General features: G+C 38.0%; 1 protein-coding gene across 1 annotated transcript in view; it reads right to left on the bottom strand.

Moving 5' to 3' along the window:
- Positions 1–23,647, bottom strand: part of HMG20A (high mobility group 20A) — a 67,278-nt gene extending 43,631 nt beyond the window's left edge. The window contains exon 1 of the mRNA XM_011982677.1: positions 23,541–23,647. The gene's annotated coding sequence lies outside the window, so the exon portion shown is untranslated. The remainder of the gene's footprint in view (positions 1–23,540) is intronic.
- Positions 23,648–24,005: the final 358 nt, after the last annotated feature.

The raw sequence follows: 24,005 nt of genomic DNA, 5'->3' as shown, positions 1-24,005 counted from the left end.
TCAAGACGAGCCTGGCCAACATGGTGAAACTCTGTCTCTACGGAAAATACAAATTAGCCACGCATGGTCGTGGGCGCCTGTAATCCCAGCTACTCTGGAAGCTGAGGCAGGAGAATGGCTTGAACCCGGGAGGTGCAAGTTGTAGTGAGCTGAGATCATGTCACTGCACTCCTGTGTGGGTGACAGAGTGAGACCCTAAATAATAATAATAATAATAACAACAACAGATACATAAGAAAAAAGATTGGAAGGAAAAACATCAAAATGTTCAAAGTGTTGGGAGGCTGAGGTGGGCAATCACTTAAAGTCAGGAGTTCAAAACCAGTCTGGCCAACATGGTGAAACCCTGTCTCTACAAAAAATACAAAAATTAGCCGGGTGTGGTGGCAGGAGCCTATAATCCCAGCTACTCTGTTGGCTGAGGCAGGAGAATCGCTTAAAGCCAGGAGGTGGAGGTTGCAGTGATCTAGGATCGCACCACTGCACTCCAGCCTGGGTGACAGAGCGAGACTCTGTCTCAAAAAAAAAAAAAAAAAAAAAAGAAGTAGTTCAAAGTAGTTACGTCAGGGTGGTGAAATTATGAATAATTACTTTCCAATCTTTGTTTTAAACTCAACCTTCAGCAGTATGGTTATGTTACTTTAAAGAAAGAGGAAAAGTGCCATCAAAGATCACAGATGTTTTAAAATTAAATTTTAATTTCACATGCAATACTTGGATAGTTTCCTTTTCAAAAAAATATGGCTACACATAGAGCTAAAATTCCCTTTTTGCCAGACTCTCCATACTCCCCTTTCCATACAAACACCATTAGAAGGGTTTCTAACTCCAGCCTGGGTGACTGAGCAAGACACCGTCTCAAAAACAAACAAACAAACAGAAGAGTTTCTAGCTTATTGCTGAAAAAATGCCTTAAAGATAGTTGCTAATGATATATTCTTTCTCTCTCTCATCAGAATTAGCACTACAGGGCAGAGAAGAGTAAGCATGTTTAACAGGCAGAGTAAGGGCACAATTTATAAACCTCATGCTTTATATTAAAAATTCCCTTAAATTCTTCATTCAGTTTTATAAAGCAGTATTTATTTTAACAAAAATTAATGTTTTAAATAGAATGAGGCCAGAACAAGGATCATGTAGCCTCAAAACAATATTTCCCCATGAGTGCAATAACACACAGCACAGATTCCGTTCATTTTCATGACAGATAACCGACATATTTTGATACTGAGGGGAAAAAAGTACTATGACTTCCTTATTGAATATCTCCACTACATAGCAATAGATTGAGAAGTTGTAACTCAATTTACATCCTGTTAACTTTCCAGATAAGTTACATGAAAATACACTGCAATTACCAAACAAGAATACCATTTAATTATGGGAAAACAGACCATGAAAATGAACATTTCCTTAAGAGGTTTAACTCTGAAAATTACAATACATCTGAGACTGTTATATGTACATTCTTATGCCACTGGCAGGAAAAGTAACAAGCTTTTGATAAGTTGTTGTTTTACTTCTTGCCAATATACCTTAAGATAAACCTAAAATGTAATGTGTTTGATTCATCTCTAATTCCAGTGGCATCTCTGTGCCTTCAGAAATTGGACTCTAAACTGCCTTACATGAAAAAGAAAAGTTATTGGTACTCTTAAGCTCATCATTACAACATTTTTCCACAGAATCTTCTCTGGAGGCATTTATTCTTACTAGAAACTCTCTCCAAATATTTAATTTGGCCCTGGGTGTTTAGTAACATTAGAATATTTAAAAGACAAAATTGATAAATTACAATCAAGACATAGTAATGTGAGCTATGAAGAAAAATAGCTTACCTGTGATTTCTACAACGAATTCACTCAAAATCTGGGGAGAAAAAGCCTCTCAAATATTGATAAAGGATGATGTGCAGCATAAACTACAAGGAGACAACCTGAGGCAGCAGGAAGAGCTCTGAATCGAAGTCAGGAAATCTGACTTTGAGTTCAGGATATGCTACCAACTAACTGGTTTCTGGGATCACTAAACGACTCTGGCTCAAGTTTTTTCACCTGTTAATGAAGAACAAAATCAACTTCAAATTTGTTTAGTTGTTAGACTACATAGAATACCGAGAAACAGTATATTTAATTATATGAAATAGAAACACTAACAAACTAGCAGAAAATAGGAATATATTAAAAATTCAATACAAAATCACAACCATAAACATATATGTACACAAACACAGAGTTCTCTAAGCATGGTATGCATTTCTGAATTCTGTTCATATTTATTTGCTATCTGGGAGGGAGTCTCAGTTTATATTGAGGGCTCTGGAGTCAGACTGCCTAGATTCCAATCTCATATTTTACTTATTAGCTGTGGAACTTGGGCAAGCTAGTCAAAAGCTCTGAACCAATGTTTTCCTATCCTATAAATGAGAAGAGCAATAGTATATACTATAAAGAAGTTATCTCAAGAACTAATCTGTGTAAATAAAGCAGGTAGTATGGTGTCATCATATAGTAAGAGCCTAATAACAACAATGATAGCAATAATTGCAGCAAGAATTTATTGCTTACTAAGTACCAGGCACTATTTTAAGAGCTATATATGTATGATCCCACTTAATCCTCACATCCACCATATCAAGTAGATATTATCATTAGCTCCTATTTTATAGTGAACAAACTGATCCACAGAGGGGTTAAGTAACTTACTCATGTTTAACTGTGATAGTCACTATGGCTATTCAAAAATATTTAGATCTCCTTTCAGAAACATAAGAGGAAACTTCCTCACTGCCTCAGAGAAGACACAAGGCCCATGTAACTCATGGGCAATGACAGTGAGTGACATATGATTCCTCTGGGCAGAAAATCTGAGTCTATAAGCAATTTGCCATGTTTCCCTCCCCTGAATACAGTGACTGTGAAAGTATATATTGTGATGGAGTTTACATCGGCCTGGTTGTCTAAGTGACGACAAATAGCATAGCCCCATGTTGACCCACTTTGTACAAATAGCATAAGTGAAGAAAGAAAGCCACTGAGATTTTGTGGTTGTTTATTACCACAGCAATATAAATAGCAATAACCTAGCCTATCCTAACTGACACTTTCTCAGTTAATAAATTTCAGATTTAAATATCATTATCTACTTGTTTATAGTTAATACCCAAAGTTTCAAAATAAATTATGGAAAAAAATAGTACATTTCTATCTATTTAGTTCTTTTTGTGTGTGTAAACCAACAAAAGTTTGCTATTATCTAGTTTAATACTACAATTTAAGAATTACTGGTCTAAATGTCTTCATGATCTTAGGCTAGGCAAAGGTTTCTTGAAGAGGACAAAGCACTAACCACATTAGAGAAAAGTGACAAATTGGAGTCCACTACAGTTAAGAATGTCTGTTCATCAAAAGATCATGTTAAAGGAGTAAAAAGGCAAGCCACAGACTGGGAAATTGTATTTGTAATACATATATTCCCTAAAGACTCATATTTAGAATATACAAAGAACTCCTAAATATCACTAAGATTAAAAATAAATTATCCCTTTTTTTAAAAAAAGGGGGTTAAATACAAAGCAAGCACTTCATAAAGAGACTATCCAAATTATCGATAGCTACAGAAAAAGAGTTAGTATTATATACCCACCAGACTGGCTAAAATAAAAAAAAAATGACAATACACAGAGGTACCAAGGATGAAGAAGAACAGAAATTCTCTTAGGATGCTACTGGGAATCTAAATGGGGACAATCACTTTGGAAAACTATTTAGCAATACCTGTTAAAACACACCTATCCTATGAACCAGCAACTCCATTCCTAGTGAGAAATGAGTGTATATAACCAACCGAAGACATGTATGAGAATGTTCATGGCAGCTTTTTAAATAATAACCTCAAAGTGGAACCAACCCATGTGTCCATCAACAGTAGCATGGCTATGTTATGATACAGTCTTACAATGAAATCAGTGGAATACTATACAGATTGAACTACTGCTACATGCAACACGGATGAAGCTCATAGATATAATCATGAACAAAAGAAGCCAGACCCACGAGAATAAATATTCTATGAATACATTTATATGAAGCTCAATAACAAGTAAAACAACCGTATAGTGACAGAAATCAGAATAGTGGTTATCTCTGGTGGGGAGAGAGAAGGTAATGACTGAAGAGCCTCCCAGAGTGATGAAAATATTCACAGGCACATGTATATATCTATGTAAAAATTCATTGATTTTTATACTTTACTGTATATGCCACAGTTTTAGAAAGTAAAATTTTAAAAAGCAGCATTGATTAAGATAATTCCAGGATTAGAAGGTCCCACAAAGATCACTGAGTCCAACCATACAACCGAGGCTCAGCCCCCAACCTGAAAGTCTCTCGGGAATGTCTACTCCCACTTTTCAATAGCTCTGACAATTGGAAAGTTTTTCTTTATAATGAACTCCAAACCTACAGCCACGTGCGGTGGCTCATGCCTATAATCCCAGCACTTTGGGAGGCGGAGGTGGGTGGATCATGAGGTCAGGAAATCAAGACCATCCTGGCTAACACCGTGAAACCCCGTCTCTACTAAAAATACAAAAAAATTAGCCAGTGTGGTGGTGGGTGCCTGTGGTCCCAGCTACTCGGGAGGCTGAGGCAGGAGAATGGCTTGAACCCGGGAGGTGGAGGTTGCAGTGAGCCGAGATCGCGCCACTGCACTCCAGCCTGTGTGACAGAGGAGACTCCGTCTCAAAAAAACAAAAAAACAAAAAAAAAACCTCGAAAACATTTTCTCTTGAAATGAAATTCATCTGGTTTAAATTTGGTAGTAAACAGACATTTTTTAATGGGTTTTGGGAAATGCTAGTAGCCTGAAAGCTGTTTCAAATTGTTGTGTTTATAATTTTCTATCAAATGTGCAATTAAACATCTTATTGTACTAAAATCAGCTTCAAAAACAATAATTTAATTAAAAACTATATCTAGGATGAAGAAAGCAAACATAAGCTATATAAGAAAATGCAGAGTATCTTGTAATATCAAATCGTAATAGATGTGTATAACTTATAAAACACATGAATACATTAATATTATGAAGTATGGTCATTTTTTGCATTATTCTGATTATTGTGATTAAAAGACATGTCATATACTTACTCTGGTTGCATTATGGCATATTTATGTGACTAAAATAGCTAATAATACTTACAAATAATATTGTAAATCTCAAGAGTAACCAAATGCGATTAGACTACCTTTCCTTTGTAGGGCCCTTATATGTTTTTTTAAAATTGCAGTTTGGCTGAGTGCAGTGGCTCACACCTATAATCCCAGCTCTTTGGGAGGCTAAGGTGGTAGGATCGCTTGAGCCCAGGAGTTTGAGACTGGCCTGGACAACATAGTAAGACCCTGTCTCTAAAAAAAAAAAAAGAAATTAAAACTAAAAACTTAGCTTAGTGTGGTGGTATGTGCTTGCAGTCTTAAGCTACTCAGGAGGCTGAGGCGGGAGGATCATTTTTGCCTAGGAGTTCAAGGCTGCAGTGAGTTATCATGCCACTGCACTCCAGCTTGGGCCACAGAGCAAGATCCTGTCTCAAAAAAATGAACAAAATTGCAGTTCTAGAAAAGAAGACAAGTTATTCAAGACTGCTACTGAGAACTCTCTACCTTTACTTTTAAAGAGTTTCAATCTAGGGCTGCACACAGTAGCTCACGCATGTAATCCCAACACTTTGGGAGGCTGAGGCGGGCAGATCATCTGAGGTCAGGAGTTCAAGACCAGCTTGGGCAACATGGTGAAACCCCATCTCTACTAGAAAAATACAAACATTAGCCAGGCATTGTGGTGCATGCCTGTAATCCCAGCTACCCAGGAGGCTAAGTCAGGAGAATCTCTTGAACCCGGGAGGCAGAGGTTGCAGTGAGCCAAGATCACGCCACTGCACTCCAGCCTGGGCAACAAGAGTGAAACTCCATCTCAAAAAAAAGAAAAAAAAAAAGTTTCAATCTAAAAAATATAGGCAGGTGCATTCCTCTCTGGGGGCTTAAATAAAATCTGCACACGCGGCCAATTTAGCTTAGCACTGAGAAGACTGACTAATCATCAAAAACTTGTCTCTAGGCAGTACAGTGATTACTTGGTCCCTTTTTCAGAGAGGAATTTTTAAGAAATAAAGTACCAAACCAGAGGAAACAAGCAACTCCTTCATGCTCTCAGGGCACAGGACACACCTATGAAGTACTTCCCTACCTGTAGTTTACCTAGGATGGCATGATCTATTTTCTTACTCATTATATATTTTCAATAATACCTACCAGGTACATGGTTAAGATACCAGCAATACAATGGTGAACAAATTGTCTCTTCCCTCGTGAAAAACTCGAGTTGGAGGTGAAAGATGTTCAGCACATATACCAATAAATAAACTTTAAATTTGTTTAAAATGCCCTGAAGGAAAAGAACAGAAAGCTATAGAATAACAGGGGAGATTTCATTTAGACAGGGGACTTCTTTGAAGAAGGAACACATAACCTGAGAGTTAAACGTTAAGTAGGTACGTTGCATACTGAGGAACTAGCTTATTAGGCCCAGAGGTGAGAGAGAACTTGATGCTTTGGAGGAAGTGAAAGGCAGCTTGTGGCTGGAGAAAAATGAGCCAGAGAGGAAAGCAACAAAGGCAGGTAGACAGGAACCAAATCCTGAAGAGAATTGGGGCTATGTCAGAAATCCGGGTTTTCCCCAAAGTATAAGAGTAAACCTCTGAGGAATTTTAAGGAGGGGCATGATGTGACATTTATGCTTTCTAAAGGGTCATTCAGACTTCTGTGTAAAGAATGAATGTGTAAGAATGGATCTAGAGGCCAGGCATGGTGGCTCACACCTGAATCCCAGCACTTTAGGAGGCCGAGGCAGGTGGATCACTTGAGATTGGGAGTTTGAGACAAGCCTGGCCAACATGGTGAGACCCTGTCTCTACTAAAAATACAAAAATTAGCTGGGCATGGTGGTGCACACCCATGACCCCAGCTATGTGGGAGGCTGAGGCAGGAGAATTGCTTGAACCTGGGAGGCAGAGGATGCAATGAGCCAAGAACATGCCACTGCACTCCAGCCTGGGCAGCAGAGTGAGACTCTCTGTCTTGGGGGAGGAAAAAAAAAGAGAATGGATCTCTAACGATCAGTAGGGAAGTTACTCCAATCGTCCACCAGTCCTTCTTACCATGACGGTGGCTTAGAAAAGGATAACAACAGAGAAGATGTAGCAAAGAGGGTGAATTCGAGATATATTTAGGAGGTAGAATCAATAGAATCGTGCAGTGGTCTGGATAGGGGTGTGTGTTGAAGGGATAAGGGGAGTAGTAAGAGGTCTAAAGAATGAGCCCAAGATTTTTAATGAAGAAATCAGTAGATTGAGCCGTCATTTATGGAGATAAGGAATACTCGAAATGTAGAAGTAGAAAAAGTATTAAGATTAGGCATGTTCATTTTAAGATGGCTTTGAGATAAAATATCAAGTTGTACTCTGTACACAGAAGAAAAGTCTGAGATGGAGATAGGAGTTTAGGAGTTTCCAGCAAGTATAGTAGAGTTTCCAGCAAGTATAGTCGATGGTATTTTAAAGCATGAATGTAAGGTATAACCTAGGGAGAGATAACAGGTTAAAAGGAGTTAGAATTGTGTCCTGAGGAACTCAACAGTAAGAAGATGAGTAGAGGAGGAGATTGCAAAGAGGACATGAACACAGGTAGGCAGAGAGCCAGGAGTGCATGGTGTCAGACTATTTCAAGGAAAAAAAAAAAAAAAAAAAAAAGATGTACCTATATGTTACTGGGATTAAATGAGAATGCAAAAAATGTCCAAGTTTTTTGACAACATGGAAGTTATTAGTGACCTAGTAGAGCCCTTTTGATGGAGTGGCGGGGGTAGAAGCATACCATCTACATGGTTTGCATATAGGGAATGTAGAGAAAAATAATACAGTCCTTCAAGTCGTTGAGGGAGTGAAGGGCTTAAGTAAACTTAAAGTACAAAACAAATGGCTGGGTGCAGTGGCTCACACCTGTAATCCTGGCACTTTGGGAGGCTGAGGTGGGCAGATCACTTGAGGTCAGGAGTTTGAGAGCAGCCTGGCCAACATGGTGAAACCCCATCTCTACTTAAAAAAATACAAGAAAAGAATTTAGCCAGGCATGGTGGCATGTGTCTGTAGTCCCAGGCACATTCACACACAACCAGGCACCATTCAATGAAAAATCCATCCCTCTCTACTGTGGTGGATGCCACTGTTGTCATTAATTAATTATATACATATGGGATTGCTTGGGAGGCTGAGGCAGAAGAACTGCTTGAGCCCAGTAGGCGGAGGCTGCAGTGAGCCAAGATCGTGCCACAGCACTCCAGCCTGGGTGACAGAGAAGACTGTCTCCAAAATAAATAGAGTATAAAACAAAAATTATGCAAATTGTAAGTGTACAGCTTGACAACTTTTCATAGACTGTATCACCTGCAGCCCTACCAGAATAAACAGATTATTACAACAAGCAGAAGTCTCCCACCTTATGCCCCTTCCCATTCGCTATCCCAGTAAAAGTAATTACTGTGACTTCTAAGATTTGTTCTGCTTGTTTTTGAACTTTATTCATATACTATGTAATTATTTGTACTTACATGCACTTATCTGGCTTCTTTTACTCGATATTATGCTCGATATATGATCATCCATGTAGATACAAGAAACATTTGCTTACCCATTCTATTTCGATGGACATTTGGGCTATTAAGAATGATGCTACGGTCGGGCGCGGTGGCTCAAGCCTGTAATCCCAGCACTTTGGGAGGCCGAGACGGGCGGATCACGTCAGGAGATTGAGACCATCCTGGCTAACACGGTGAAACCCCGTCTCTACTAAAAATACAAAAAAATAGCTGGGCGAGGTGGCGGGCGCCTGTAGTCCCAGCTACTTGGAAGGCTGAAGAACGGCGTAAACCCGGGAGGCGGAGCTTGCAGTGAGCGGAGATCCGGCCACTGCACTCCAGCCTGGGCGACAGAGCGAGACTCCATCTCAAAAAAAAAAAAAAAAAAAAAAGAATGATGCTACTATGAACATTCTTGTCCATTTGTGTCTTTTGGTGAACATATATATATAAATTTCTGTTGGGTGTATATCTAGGAACAGCTGGGTCAGAGGGTCAGAGGGTGTATGATCACCTTTTGGAATACACAGCCAAACTGATTTCCAAAACGGCTGTAAAAATATACACACCTACGAGAAACATAGGAGTTTCAGTGTCTTCACATCATCAATACTTGATATTCTAAATCTTTTTAGTTTTAGCCATTTCAGTGGGGATGTAGGGAGGGGTCTCAAGATACTGAGAGGTCTCAAGTATCTCATTGTGGCTTTAATTTGCACTCATTTGATGTAAATAAAATAGGTGGATGCATATTGGCCTTTGGATAGTTTCTTTTGTGGAGTGCCTATTGAAGTATTTTGTCCTTTTTGAAATTTGATTATTTGTTTTTTCCTATTGATCTGTAAGAGCTCTACAAGTCCCTTGTTGAATACATGTATTACAAATATGTATTCTCACTCTGCAACTAGTCTACTAGTCTTTTCATTCTCATAATAATGTCTTTTAATGAAGAGAAGTTTTTAATTTCATAAACTCCAATTTATTCAACCTTCTCCTTCCTTTTCAGATCATTACCTACTCCAAGATCATAAAGGTGTTTTCCAGTTTCTCCTTAAATTTTTCTTTCACATTTAGCTCTATAATCCAACTAGAAACTTATTAGAAGTGATTTTTGTATATGTTGTGAGGTAAGGGGTCAAGGATTCATTCCCTGCCCCTTCCACACACAACCAGGCACCATTCAATGAAAAATCCATCCCTCACCTACTGTGGTGGATGCTACTGTTGTCATTAATTAATTATATACATATGGGATTGCTTCTGGGCTCTCAATTATGTTCCACAGATCTGTCTGTCCTTGCGCCATTACCACACTGTAATTACTGTAGCTTTATAATAAATCCTGTTATCTGATAAAGTCTTACAACTTTGTTCTTCAAGATTGTCTTGACTATTTAGTCCTTTTCATGTCTATGTGAATTTTAGAATCAACTTGTTAGTCCCTCCTTCCATCATGTACACAAATCCTGAGATTTTATTAGGATTCCATTTAATCTATAGATCAATTTGGAGAGAAATGATATCTTTACAATACCAAGTCTTCCAATCTATGACTACCTATTACATCTTGCTTCTCTCTGTTTTACAGTTTCCTGTGTAAAGATCTTATAAGACTTAAATTTGATTTGTTTGATTCTACTGTAAATGGTATTTTAAAAATTTCACTTTCTAACTGTTGGTTGCTCGTATAAGTTTGCTTATTAATTCTAATAGTTTGTCTATAGATTCTTTGAGAGTTCCTATATTCCCAAGTGACACATTTAGGTTCATGAAAGATACTGCTCTGTAAATATCTTCTCTCAAAATATAGCTGCCAGGTCTTGGCATTAAGGCTTAGATGATCTCGTAAAACAACTTGTATTCTATTGAAGAGTTTGAGTAACACTGGGGTTATTTCTTCCTTAAATATTTGTAAGAATTCATCAGTGAAGTCAGGTAGACCTGGTTTTCTTTGTAGATTTTTTTTTTTTAAAGACAGGGTCTCTATCACCCAGGCTGGAGTGCAGTGGCACAATCACAGCCTACTGCAACCTCGAACTCCTAGGCTCAACCGATCTTCCTACCTCCCGAGTAGCTAGGACTATAGGTGCACATCACCATGCCTGGCTAATTTTAAAAATTTTCTTGTAGAGACAGGGTCTTGAACTCCTGGCCTTAAATGATTCTTTAGCCTTGGCCTCCTGAAGTGCTGATGTTACAGGCATGAGCCACCATGCCCAGCCAAAATTTTAAATACTGAATTCAATTTACTTAACAGATAAAAACAGTTTTCAGACACTGTATTTCTTCACGTCAATTTTTATGCCAATTTAAATAAAGCATTTAACCATTTGTCCATTTCATCTAAAATTTCAAATCTGTCTATATAAGATTGTTCATGATTATCTTCCTACCTTTTTGACATCTGTAGAATCTGTAAAGAAATGTTCCCTTTTCATTCCTGATATTGGTAATTTATGCTTTTTTTTTTTTTTTCTTTATCAATATTGCTAGAGGTCTACGCATTTTACCAATCTTTTTAAGGAACCAACTTTTGGTCTTGTTATTCCCTACTGCCAATTTGTTGTCTTCTTTTATTTTTTGAGACGGAGTTTCGCTCTTGTCACCCAGGTTGGAGTGCAATGGCACGATCTCGGCTTACTGCAACCTCTGCCTCCCCGGTTCAAGTGATTCTCCTGCCTCAGCCTCCCGAGTAGCTGGGATTGCAGGCGCCCGCCACTATGCACAGCTAATTTTTGTATTTTTAATAGAGATGGGGTTTTGCCATGTTGGTCAAGCTGGTCTCAAACTCCTGACCTCAGGTGATCCACCCACCTCAGCCTCCCAAAGTGCTGAGATTACAGGCATGAGCCACTGTGCCTGGCCGACAATTTGTTTTCTATTTCATTGATTTCTATTTTCTATTATTTCCTTTCTTCTACTTACTTTGGGTTTAATTTGCTGTTCTTTTCCTACCTTGATGGGTATTTAGATAACTGATTTTTCCTTTTTTCTATTCTAATATATGCATTTAAGGCTACACATTTTTCATTGAGTATAGCTTTAACTGATTCACACATTTTCATATGTATTTTCATTATTCTGTTGCAAATGTGTTCTAATTGCCATCATGATTTCTAGATTGGCAGTTATTTTCTTTAAGGAACTGAAAGGTTGCGTTCTCTGAGAATATACCCAAGGGAAATGAAATTACTATGTTGAAAAGATATCTGCACTCTCAGGGTTATTGCCACATTATTCACAATAGCCAAGATACGGAATCAGCCTCAGTATCCATCAACAGATGAACACAGAAAATGTGGTATATATACACAATGGAATACTATTCAGCTTTAAAGAGGAAGGAAATCCTGTCATTTGCAACAAAATGAATGAACCTGGAGGGCATTATCTGTTAAGTGAAATTAGCCTGGTACTGACAAATACCACATGATCTCATACGTGGAACCTAGAAAACCTGAACTCATAGAAGTAGAGTGTAGAATGGTAGTTACCACGGGTGGGGTGGGGCTGGGAAGATGTTGGTCAAAGGATACAAAATTTCAGTTTGACAGGAGGTATAAGTTTGAGATAGCTATTGTACAATATATTGACTATAGTTAATAACAATGTGTTATATTCTTGAAAACTGCTAAGAGAGTAGATGTTCAGTGTTCTTACATAAATTGTGTGAGATAATACATATGTTAATTAGCTCAATTTAGCTATTCCACAATGTATACATATTTCGAAACACCATGCTGTACATAATACATATAATTTTTGTCAATTAAAAAAAAAAAAAAAGGCAGCCGGGCGTGGTAGCTCACATCTGTAATCCTAGCACTTTGGGAGGCCAAGGCAGGCAAATCACCTGAGGTCAGGAGTTCGAGACCAGCCTGGCCAACATGGTGAAACCTCGTCTCTACTAAAAATACAAAAATTAGCTGGGTGTGGTAGCATGCACCTGTAATCCCAGCTACTTGGAAGGCTGAGGCAGGAGAATCACTTGAACACAAGGGGCAAAGGCTGCAGTGAGATGAGATCATGCCACTGCACTCCAGCCTGCGTGACAGAGGGAGACTCCATCTCAAAATAAATAAATAAACAAACAAACAAACCAAGTAGGTAAAAGCAAAAAAAAAAAAAAAAAAAGTTACATTGTATTGTTTTCTGGCCCCCATTATTTCTGTTGACAAGTCAGATGTCAGGCTAATTGTTCCTTTGAAGATGATGTGTCTTTTTTCCTCTGGTTACTTTCAGCAGTTTTATTTTTACTATGAAGAATGAAAGTGTGGTACTCCTTGTATTTATTTTGCTTGGCATTTCTTGCACTTTTCAAATCCATGTCTTGATATTTGCATCGATTTTGGAAAATTCTCAATCACTGTCTCTTAAAATATTACTCCTTCTAGGCCGGGCGTGGTGGCTCATGCCTATGATCCCAGCAATTTGGGAGGCCAAGGTGGGCAGATCACGAGGTCAGGAGATCGAGACCATCCTGGCTAACATGGTGAAACCCCATCTCTACTAAAAATACAAAAAAAAATTAGCTGGTGTGGTGGCGGGTGCCTGTGGTCCCAGCTACTCCAGAGGCTGAGGCAGGAGAATGGTGTGAACCCGGGAGGCGGAGCTTGCAGTGAGCCGAGATGGCGCCATTGCACTCCAGCCTGGGAGACAGAGTGAGACACTGTCTCAAAAAAAATATATATATAAAATATATACATGTATGTGTATATACATGTATATATGTATACATATATATATTACTGCTTCTAACTTTCTCTCCTTCAGTCATATATATGTTAGACTTCTTCATCATTTCCTCATGTCTCTGTAATAGTTTCATATTGTTGCTGTAACAAGTTATTTAAAGCTATTGGCTTAAAGCAATACAAATTAACTTTCTTACAGTTATAGACTCTGCGTAGCAAACATTGTGAGGGGAAAACAAGTTTTAAAAAATAGTTTCTTGGTACCATCCTTCTCTAAGTACTAGCTACCTGGGGATCTCTAAAATCCAAGTTCTGTCTGCTCAGCCCCATAAAACTAACAGCTTCTCTGCTTTTAGAAGAAACCCTCTGCTAAGTTTCATAGCATCTTGTCATGCTCTAAGAATTAGCAAATTCCTAGGAAAAAAGAGAAGCATGGAACATCAGCCCACTTCTCTGAAGCTCCTTTGGTTCTACAATTGCGGTTTCTTAAGTCCTGGATGCCTCAGCAGGTCTTTGATGACCTCACTTTTCTTTTTAAATCTCATCTTTCCTATTCTTAGCAAAAGCATTAGTCTGCAGTAACCTCATCTCTCAGAGTCATAAGTGGAAATCACAGCTTGGGCTCTGAATCAAAACTCTACTGCTTATTAGTTAAGTGATTTGGCAAGTTATTTAACCTAGAGTATTTAAACATTTGAAGTTTCAATTTTCTTTCATGTAAAATGAACATAACACTATCTAATGAGGTTATTGTGAGGATGCGAAGATTAAATGAGACATATTTATAAAATGTCTGATAACAAAAACATTCTTATTGCAGGTTTTCTATGTGCCAAATACTTTATACAGATTTAATAATTTGTTGTAGACATAGTTATCTTCCATTTCCTTTTCAAGATCACATATTAGTAAGTGATGAAGCTAAGATTTGACTCTAGAACACTAGTTTTCAATAACTACACAATGTTACTTCTATAATGTTGCTTGAGTATTGTTCCTGACACCAGTAAGTTGTCAATAAATATAAATTATTATTATACAGAAAATATAAATGCTTTAGAAATAGACACCAATCACATTAGTTTTTCTACTTTGTTTCCTTCTGATTTGTTTCTCCTTTTCATGTTTGCAAAAACATTCTTACAACATCTTTCAATGTATTCTTAAAGACGCTATTGTGAAAAATGAATGTCTTATAGCCCACTGAGTAGACAGGCAATAATTTGCTTAAGCATTATTATATTGTTGAATGTTTAGAAGATTTCAAGTCTTTAGACAGTATAGTATAGATATCAGTGCTATTAACATTTTGTACCTTTAACTATTTTTCTTCTTTAAAATACTTTCTTAGAATAAAGTTCTATATGTGGAATTATTGGCTCAAGAGTATGAACATGTTATTATTTGTTGATATAACTGCTACTGTTATTAAGCCAAAAAGTTATGGTAATTACGATGCCACCAGCAACCAAAATGAAGGTTTGTGTCAAGAGAATAGGAATTAAAGCTATGAAGTATAAGAATGAAGGACATGTGGACAAGGGGAAAAAAAAGGAGATAGGAATTTTGAGGCTGAAAAAGAAAAAATGGAGTGCTGGATATCATTTCTTTTGAAGCAGGCAGGTGCTTATAATCCTAGCTACTTGGAAGGCTGAGGCAGGAGAATCGTGTGAGCTCACTAGCGCCACTGCACTCCAGCCTGGGAGACAGAGCAAGACTCTGTCTCAAAAAAAAAAAAACAAAAAAAAAAACAAAACCATATTAAATTATTATTATTTAATTTAATAGAGATGGGGTCTTGCCATGTTGCCTGCGTTACTCTCAAACTCCTGGCCTCAAGCAATCCTCCTGTCTCAGCCTCCCAAAATGTTGAGATTATAGATACAAGCCACTGTGCCTGGCTAACATATTATTTAAAAATTATACCTATAAACTGCAAAACAACCACATAGATTAAAGACCTACGTTCTACAGCGCCCCCCGCATCCTTTTTTTTTTTTTTTTTTTTTGAGACAGAGTCTTGCTCTGCAGCCCAGGTTGGTGTGCAGTGGCTCAATAACAGCTCACAGCCTTCAACTCCCGGGCTTAAGCAATCCTCTGGCCTCAGCCTCCTGAGTAGCTGTGACTACATGTGTATACACCACCATGTCTGGTTATTTTTTATTTTTTGTTGAGATGGCATCTCACTACGTTGCCCAAGCTGGTCTCAAACTCCTGGGCTAAGGCGATCCTTCTGCCTTGGCTTCCCAAAGTATTGGGATTACAGGAGCCACCACGCCCAGCCTACAGTCCACTTATTTGGTGTGTAATCTTGAGCCCTGAATTGCCTTATCTGTAAATTGGGATTAAATTTTATAATATCCGACTAAAGCCAGAATTGGAACATGGTATCTCTTGTTTTATATTCCTGATATTAAATTTGCTTTGTGAGTATACCATACCCGAATAAAAATGAAGGAATCTCTCCTTTTTTGCTGATATGCTTTGAGTATCTTACATGCTATGCTTTGAATATCTTATCTTGTGATGAATAACCTGTTATGAATCTTATGTCAGACTTTAAGTTACTATCTTAAAAGGTTACTTTGTGGGATTCTCTGAAGGCCACATCATTTGCCTGCTCTTTCTACAATCACATAAATCTTACTGTGTATACCCAAAGGCAGTTGCTTTTCTACCACTGCCTTCCTCCTTCTTTGTTACCATCACAGATTTTGGGGTAGTAGGTACCTGATCATCAGGCAGAACACAGAAGGCCTTGAAAATGTGGGTTTAACTATACCAAGATCTTTCGCTCTGTTTATGTACTATAGCCTCCCCAGTAAAAACAAAACAAAACAAAACAAAATAACAAACAACATCTCTGCTAAATGCTTCATTATGTACAGAGGTAAGTCAGTGCTTGATTGTCCCAAGTTCCAGTTCAGATTTATTTTCCAACTTTCATTATCCTCCAGTAAATTTTAGTGGTGATACTGAAGGATCATGGAGTATGAGAATAAACATTGGCCTTAGAGGATCTGCATTCAAATCCTGTCTCTACCACTTACTGGTTAAGTGATTTTGGGCAAGTAACCCAATCTCTCTAAACTTAATTTTTCTCACATGGAAAAACGCCAAACTATTTGAATTAAGATAATATGTAGTGCCCAGCACAATACTAAATAAATGTTAGTCAAATGGGAATTGGAATTATGGCTCAGTGTGGTCTGAATCTGACTATTATTCAGAAAATAAGGACAGCAGTACTGAATAAAAGTATTTTTTTGAGCTGAATAAAATCACAGAATTTTGATTTCTAGGATCCTTAAAAATCCATATCCTTTAAAGAAACCATATGGGGTAACACTTATAAGGGGCTTGAATTCCTTCATGTTTCAACAGATTCAGGTTCCATGGTATGGAAACACTTATCAGATTATAAGCAAAGAGAAGAATAATTTTATGTCTGTTCAATTAGCCAAAAAACTTTGCTGGCAAAATCGTGGAGAAAACAACATCCTTATACATTGCTGGTATCATCAAAAATCAGTACAATCTTTTAGGGAAACGTAGGTATCATATCTAGAACTACCCATGCTTGTAGAACCATTAATCACACTCATAAGATTTTATTTTCAGAAAAAAAGTCAAATAACGAAAATAGCTATAGTTTTATTTAATAGTGCCTGGCACATAAAAGGCATTCAAATATTTCTCCAAATGAATACCTTTATTTGTACTGACTTCTCCAAATCACTGCTCTTGGTTCCTCCTCATTAAGATTTATCTATTTTCATTACCTGGGGAGAGCTTCAGAATCAAATTCTAACATCTTTGTCTAGTCCCTGCTCTCCCATCTTCCCTAGTAACTTTGTTTTGATTGCTACTAGACTCCTTACCTTAGAATACTTCCACTCTTTAAACTCAGCTGACTGTAACACAGAAACCAAAAAGACTATATACCACATCCTTGACCTAGTCAAGAAGAAATCTGAAGCTTCCTTCAAGGTCATAAGATGTCTTTCTCCTTTGTTAATACCTCTGTAGTCTAAGCATTTACCACAATCCCTGCTACATTAAGACAAAAAGCCAGAAGCTATCCTCAAATCCATCCTCACCTGATCTTTAACATACCTTCAGCCCTGTACCTAGCTGCTTACATTTCTCTCTAGGATCTGAGAAAGAATGATCATTTCCTTGCTTTCATACCTCTTGCTTCTTTCTTCTGGCCCCATTCAAAATCCCCTATTCTTCAAGTCTAAGTATCTCTCTTTTAGATATAATTCACATACCATAAAACTGACCCCTTTAGTGTACACTTCAGGATTTTTTTTTTGTACAGTTGACCCTTGAACAACATGGGATGAATTGCATGAGTCCACTTATATGTTGATTTTCTTCTGCCTCCACGACCTGAGACTGTAAGACCAATCCTTCCTCTTCCTCCTTCTCAGCCTACTCAATGTGAAGATGACAAGGATGAATACCTTTATGATAATCCACCTCCACTTAATGAATAATAAACAGTAAACATATTTTTTCTTCCTTATGATTTTTTAACACCTTCTTTTCTCTAGCTTACTTTGTAAGAATACAGTACACAGTACATGTAACATACAAAACATATGTTAATCAACTGTTTATGCTATTGGTAAGGCTTCCAGTCAACAGTAGGCTATTTATGTAGTTAATTTTTTGGGGAGTCAAAAGTTATACATGGATTTTTGACAACACGGGGGTTAGCACCCCTAGCCCCCTCGTTGTTCAGGTGTCAACTGTACATTAGTACACAAGATATTTTAGTATATAAAGTTATGCAACCACCACCACTATCTAATTCTGGCACATTTTCATCACTTTCAAAGGAAACTCCATACTAGCAGTCACTCCCATTCCCATCCACTAATGTGCTTTCTGTCTCTATTAGTTTTGCCTAATCTACACATCTCAAATAAATGGAATCACACAGTATGTTGCCTTTTGTATGTGACTTCTTTCACTTTAATATTTCCAAGATTTATCCATGTTACAGCAGGTATTGCTACTTTGTTTCCCTTTGTTGCTGAATAATATTCCATTGTATGGCTAGATCACATTTTGTTTAGTCATTCAATAATTAATGGACATTTGAGTTTGCCTTTTACAAATAAGGCTGCTACAAATATTTGTATGCAAGTTTTTACGCAAACATGTTTTCAGTTCTCTTGGACATATACCTAGGAGTGGAAATATAAGTTACGTGTCTAAATACTTGATATCAAAATCTATTTGGTTTCTGAGTTCAGGTAACAGAGGCTATCTCTCACAATGCAAACAACTCTATACTGAGCTCTCCATGCCATCCCTACTCAAACACCTACCATCTTCAAAGTCTGCAGATACTAGTAACGATTTACTTTTTTCCAATTAAATTGGGGAGCAGAGATCAGTTCTTATGGCTCCAGTTATATAGTAGGTACTTAATATATGCTTATCTGACACCCTAAGAAGCTCCCAAATGAGAGAATGATGACTATTTACTCTTTCATTTTATAGATATTTGAGTGTTTAATGTATGGTAGCCATTGTGCTGATGCTGGGCGTAATTGTGGACAAAAGTTATTGATCAGTTTCATCATACTCCAAGAACCAGCTCACCTCCACAAATATTTACTGAATACCTATGATGTGAATGGTCTTGTGCCAGGTATGACAGCACAGAGTGGAATAAGATCTAGTCTGCAGCCTTTTAGGGAAGGCATAAACTCTACCTACCACAATAACGCAATAAAAACAAACAAGAGGAGCACCGGACAGTAAATGCTGTAAGAAAGGTATAATGCTCTGGAGAGTTAATGGACAGAATATGTACAGTTTGGGAGAGTGTAGAAGAGAATGGATATCAGAAAATATTTCTTCAATAAACAACCTGAAAGAAAGTGGCATGTTGATAGACGGGGATTCCAAGGAAAAAAGAGTGTTTCAGGCAGAAAATAGCATGAGCAAAAATATTAAAGCTGGGTGCAGTACAGAATCTTTTTTCCTCCCAGAGGCTGTCCCATTTGGATGTGTAGATGAGTAATGAGAAGTATGATCACAGTGTGAAAGGTCTTCATTGTTGGTCTTAGTATTTAAATAAGTTTAGGAGAATGAGTTGAAAGTCTGCCTGTAACAATTCAAATTACCTTAGTGATTTGTGCCAAGATTGAGATTCCTTAATCTTTCCTTGAAACTTTTCTATTTTGTATATCTACTAATCATGGAAATTAGTGATTTATCCTTCCTACAAGGAAAAAAAATTAAATCTTGACAACTATGTGAGCATGCTGATAGGGGGACAAGGCTGAAGCTCAATCAGTCTACCACTGCATCCCATACTGTGGGGAAAATGTACAGCTTAAAACAGACATGTGGGCAAATCACAATAGTCAGAAAAGCAGAAGCAAGATTGGGGGTAAGATAATTGCATTAATGAAGCTTCTAGCACCAGGCATTGGACCAGGAGATTTACATATAACATTCTGATTCCACCAAACAACCCCATTTGGATTTAGGAAAACTGAGGCTTAGGGAGGTCAAATAAATTGCTCATGGTTACCAAGCTAGTAAGCTCAGCTAGTAGAATGTAGAAACCACTGCTGAATTTGGGCCTATCTGATCCCATATTTTCCCCGTTGTTCACTCTTACTTGTTTTCACAATACAAACGAAGCTAGAATGGTAGGAAAATGACACATATTTCAATGAAAGGGGCTGAATATTTAACACAGGGGCTTCTATGGTATGGAGAAAAATTAGCATGAAACATTCAAATCTGGGTTTAGAATGGCTTAGAGATTAAGACCAGGAGAAATCAGGTTTAGGGCTGCTTCTTTATCCAGTTTGAACACCGATCATTTGCTCATTTAGGAATACCAAGTGAGCAAAATTCCAGTTTTAATTTGTAAATTAGAGAGTAAACTACAAGAGAATACGAATATTTGGCCGTATTTACTGTATTCATAGACCTGAGAACAGTGACTGGCACATAGTAGACACTCTAAACTTTTGCCGAAATAATGAAAAGTTATGTAAGGGGTATTCTCATTTGAATACCCGTGAAGACTATGAAATAAAGACAGCAAAGCAGTAAGTTGAAAACCCATTCAAGTTCTTAAGATACTTCCTTTAATCCTCAACCCTATGGCAAAAACAACAACAACAAAAATAAACCACCATCAAAACGACAAACAAAGAAAGCAATAGTTGCAAAACATTAGCCTGATTTTACAAAGAAAAGTAGATGAAAGAATGAAAAGACACTTCTGTATTATGTATAACATCTCTGTGGATAATCGAATTTCAGTCAGATGGAAGCCAGAATTGTGACCTACGGTTTTAGTATTTCAAACTGCTGTGAGCCGTGTATCCAATGAGTCTTTGAGAAACAAAATGGTTATCTAATCCAAGTATTTGAAAAAAAAATTGACAATTTCTTTATTATATAGCTGGCAAGTAATGGAATGAAACCTCAAATTCATTAACTTGAAGTAACAGTACATGTACACAAATCTTAATCTTAATTCTTTAAATTTTGATATTATATTTCCATTAAACATGCAAAGAAAACTGCACAAAGGGCATTAATGAAAAAAGAAAAAAAAAGAAAAAAACCCAAAACTTTGGAGGACAGCAAGCCTCTCCAAAGAAACATTTTTAAAAAGAATAAAAACAGGTTCTATGGACTTTCCCTCTCTATTTTTCACAGGCTTTTCTAATATTTCTTCTTTGATGGAACCAATGAATAACTGCCACTTATCACAAAATACCTTCTTTCAGATATGTACTTTATATATTGCTTTCTTCTAAACAGACAGTTCTTCAAGCTGCTCAAGTCTTTCAGCTGCAGCAATTTTTCTTATTTCTATTATACCGTATTTCTTCCATGGAGTATCATAAAGACCAATTTAATAAAGACAGTTTCCAAAAGGCAATATTACTCTACCTCAATCAGTATTTTAACATGATATTCTCTATTTTTTTCATTTAGTTCTACAATCTTTCCATACTTCAATATTTCCTAACACTATAGTTTCATTTGTCAGGGTGACTACATTTTCTTCTATATTACATTAATACAGAAGATAGTGAACACTTTTTCTTTAATCAATTAATACTTGGGGCAGTCTACATGTTCCTAACCTATTAATAACCACGAAGCCAATATTTTGTCTTTTCAGTCAACTACTGCAATTGTGTGGTCTTTCAAAATATAAATCATACTTGATTTTAAGGTCTTAGACTTTTTTTTTTTAAAAGTGACAACAGAAGGTTAAAACATGTTTTTTTTTTTTTTAACTGTAATATTTGGTTTAAAACATATTTTCTAATGAACTCTAAACCAAACGGCTATTTATTTATTTATTTTTGAGACGCAGTCTCGCTCTGTCGCCCAGGCTGGAGTGCAGTGGCGGGATCTCGGCTCACTGCAACCTACACCTCCCGGGTTCAAGCAATTCTCCTGCCTCAGCCTCCTGAGTAGCTGGGACTACAGGTGTGCGCCACCATGTCCAGCTAATTTTTGCATTTTTAGAAGAGACGGGGCTTCACCATGCTGGCCAGCCTAGTCTCCAACTCCTGACCTCGTGATGTGCCAGCCTTGGCCTCCCAAAGTGCTGGGATTACAGGCGTGACCAAACAGCTTTTTAAAAAAACTACTATAGAATTAAAATAATTGCAGAGTCTGAGGCTAGATTAAGTACAATCCCAAAAGTAAAAGTACACAGGCCTTATTACTTCAAAAATTCTTGAAAGACAATACAGTTCTAGGTTCACTGATAACATATCCTAAAATTACTAACATTATTCAGATTTCACAAAGTAAGCTTCAAATAGATTGATTCCTTCAACACACAGACACACACCCCTCCAAGTATTGTGTTATCTGACAACAGAAGCCAAGGAATAAAAATTATTGAGTGTTTATTACCACCTCACATACAGTTTATTACAAATGAGATATTGAAAAGCAGAAAGTTCTTATTGATCTTTTGTCCTTTGTGAGTCAGCTTTTTCCTATTTAGAATAGGAGCTGAGTCTCATGACCCTTGTGCTATACTTTTAATACCACAAAGAACAGATACCATTTAAAAATCAGTGATGAATTAAATTACAAAGGAGGAAAATGTAATAAAATGCAACTTTCACAAATGTTACGTGTAAGCTACGCATAAGAATTTTTAAGGCTGAGGAAGTTGTTCTCAGGCACAGGGCAAAACCTGTAGCCAAAATCAACAGGACTAATAATTTAAGACGTCAATTTTATCAGTTAAGGTAACATCAAATTTGAGTACTTTAGTGTGATATTTTCATTCTGCTAAGAAGAAAACGCCCCGGATTTTATGTACAATATTCAGTCCCCTAAATAAAAAGTTATCTCCTTAAAAGAGAAGCTAGATTTCCTGTTGCATGTCAAGGCAGAGGGCACCACACTTCACCCATCCGAGGCTGGACTTGAGTAGGGGTGCAGGTGTTGGCAATTCATCAGTCACACAAGCTATGTGGTCTTGCAGAGGTGAATAGAGATTTTTTAACAGGGGCTTTCGAATTCTTTGAAGAAAACACTGAGACAATTTTGCTGGGGAAGAAATGTTCCATCTTCCACGTGGAAACAAACTCATAAATTCTGACTGTAGTTGGTGTTCAGCACAACTTGGAATAACCTAACTTTTCACATAAAACACAACCCCCAAGCTGCAAGATACGGTCTCCGCGAATGGCACCAAGCACCACCTTTTCAAGCCCTCACCAGCACTGGAAGTGGGTTGGACACCCCCAAACCATCACCACCCCCCCAACAGGAAGTGAGGGTGTCCCCCCTCCCCCAGGACGGCCTTCCTCCCCTCCCCCAACCGGAAGTTGAAGCGCCCCCATTCAGCCGGCCTCCAACCAAGACAAACCAATACCACCACCACCAAAAGAGGGGTGATCTTCAAGGGGTGAAAGGCAGCTCGACTGGGGCCACCCCCAAGCTCGCCTTGCTTACTGACCTGCTGACGACAGGGGCAGGAGGGGGCCTGGGGCTTAAAGAAAGTCCCTTGCACAGAGGACAATTCCCTCAGCCCCTCTCAATCGCCTTCACTTCACGCACTCGTCGTCTCACAGCTGGACAAAAATTCTTCCGCAGCACTTTATTTTGGTGTCCTTTCCTTTTCTTTACCTAATCTCTTAACCACCTTTCCACAGGTAACTCCTCTTACCGCACAGCATTTACAATTGCTCCGGTGAGGAGAAAAATGAAATATTTTCCACGGTCCCTTCAGAAAAATGAAGGGATTATTTTGCCCCAATGCGGCGAAGGACTACGTGGTTACGCAAGGTGAGCCTTATTTTCGTGGAGGTTTCTGGGAGATGTAGTTTTTTTTTTAATTGCGACGGCCCGCAGAAAGTAGAGGAACTGAAATTGGTCATGACTATATATTAGCGTCCTCGAAAACATATTCTGTATTTGATGACGGCTGACCTAGCGGGCTCCGACGCCCAGATGGGCCCAGACTTCCCTGATCTTTTCCTATGCGGCTTAATCGAACCCAAATTTTCGCTCTCGCGGGCCCAAGGTCTCGGCAGCCCCGCCCCTTGTCTTGGCCCCGCCCTCCACAGCCAATCAGGCGCCCTTTAGGTCTCG

The sequence above is a fragment of the Mandrillus leucophaeus genome, unplaced genomic scaffold (genome assembly GCF_000951045.1).
Source record: "Mandrillus leucophaeus isolate KB7577 unplaced genomic scaffold, Mleu.le_1.0 Scaffold241, whole genome shotgun sequence".
Classification (NCBI taxonomy): Eukaryota; Metazoa; Chordata; class Mammalia; order Primates; family Cercopithecidae; genus Mandrillus; species Mandrillus leucophaeus.
This window is presented reverse-complemented; position numbering and strand designations above follow the sequence as displayed.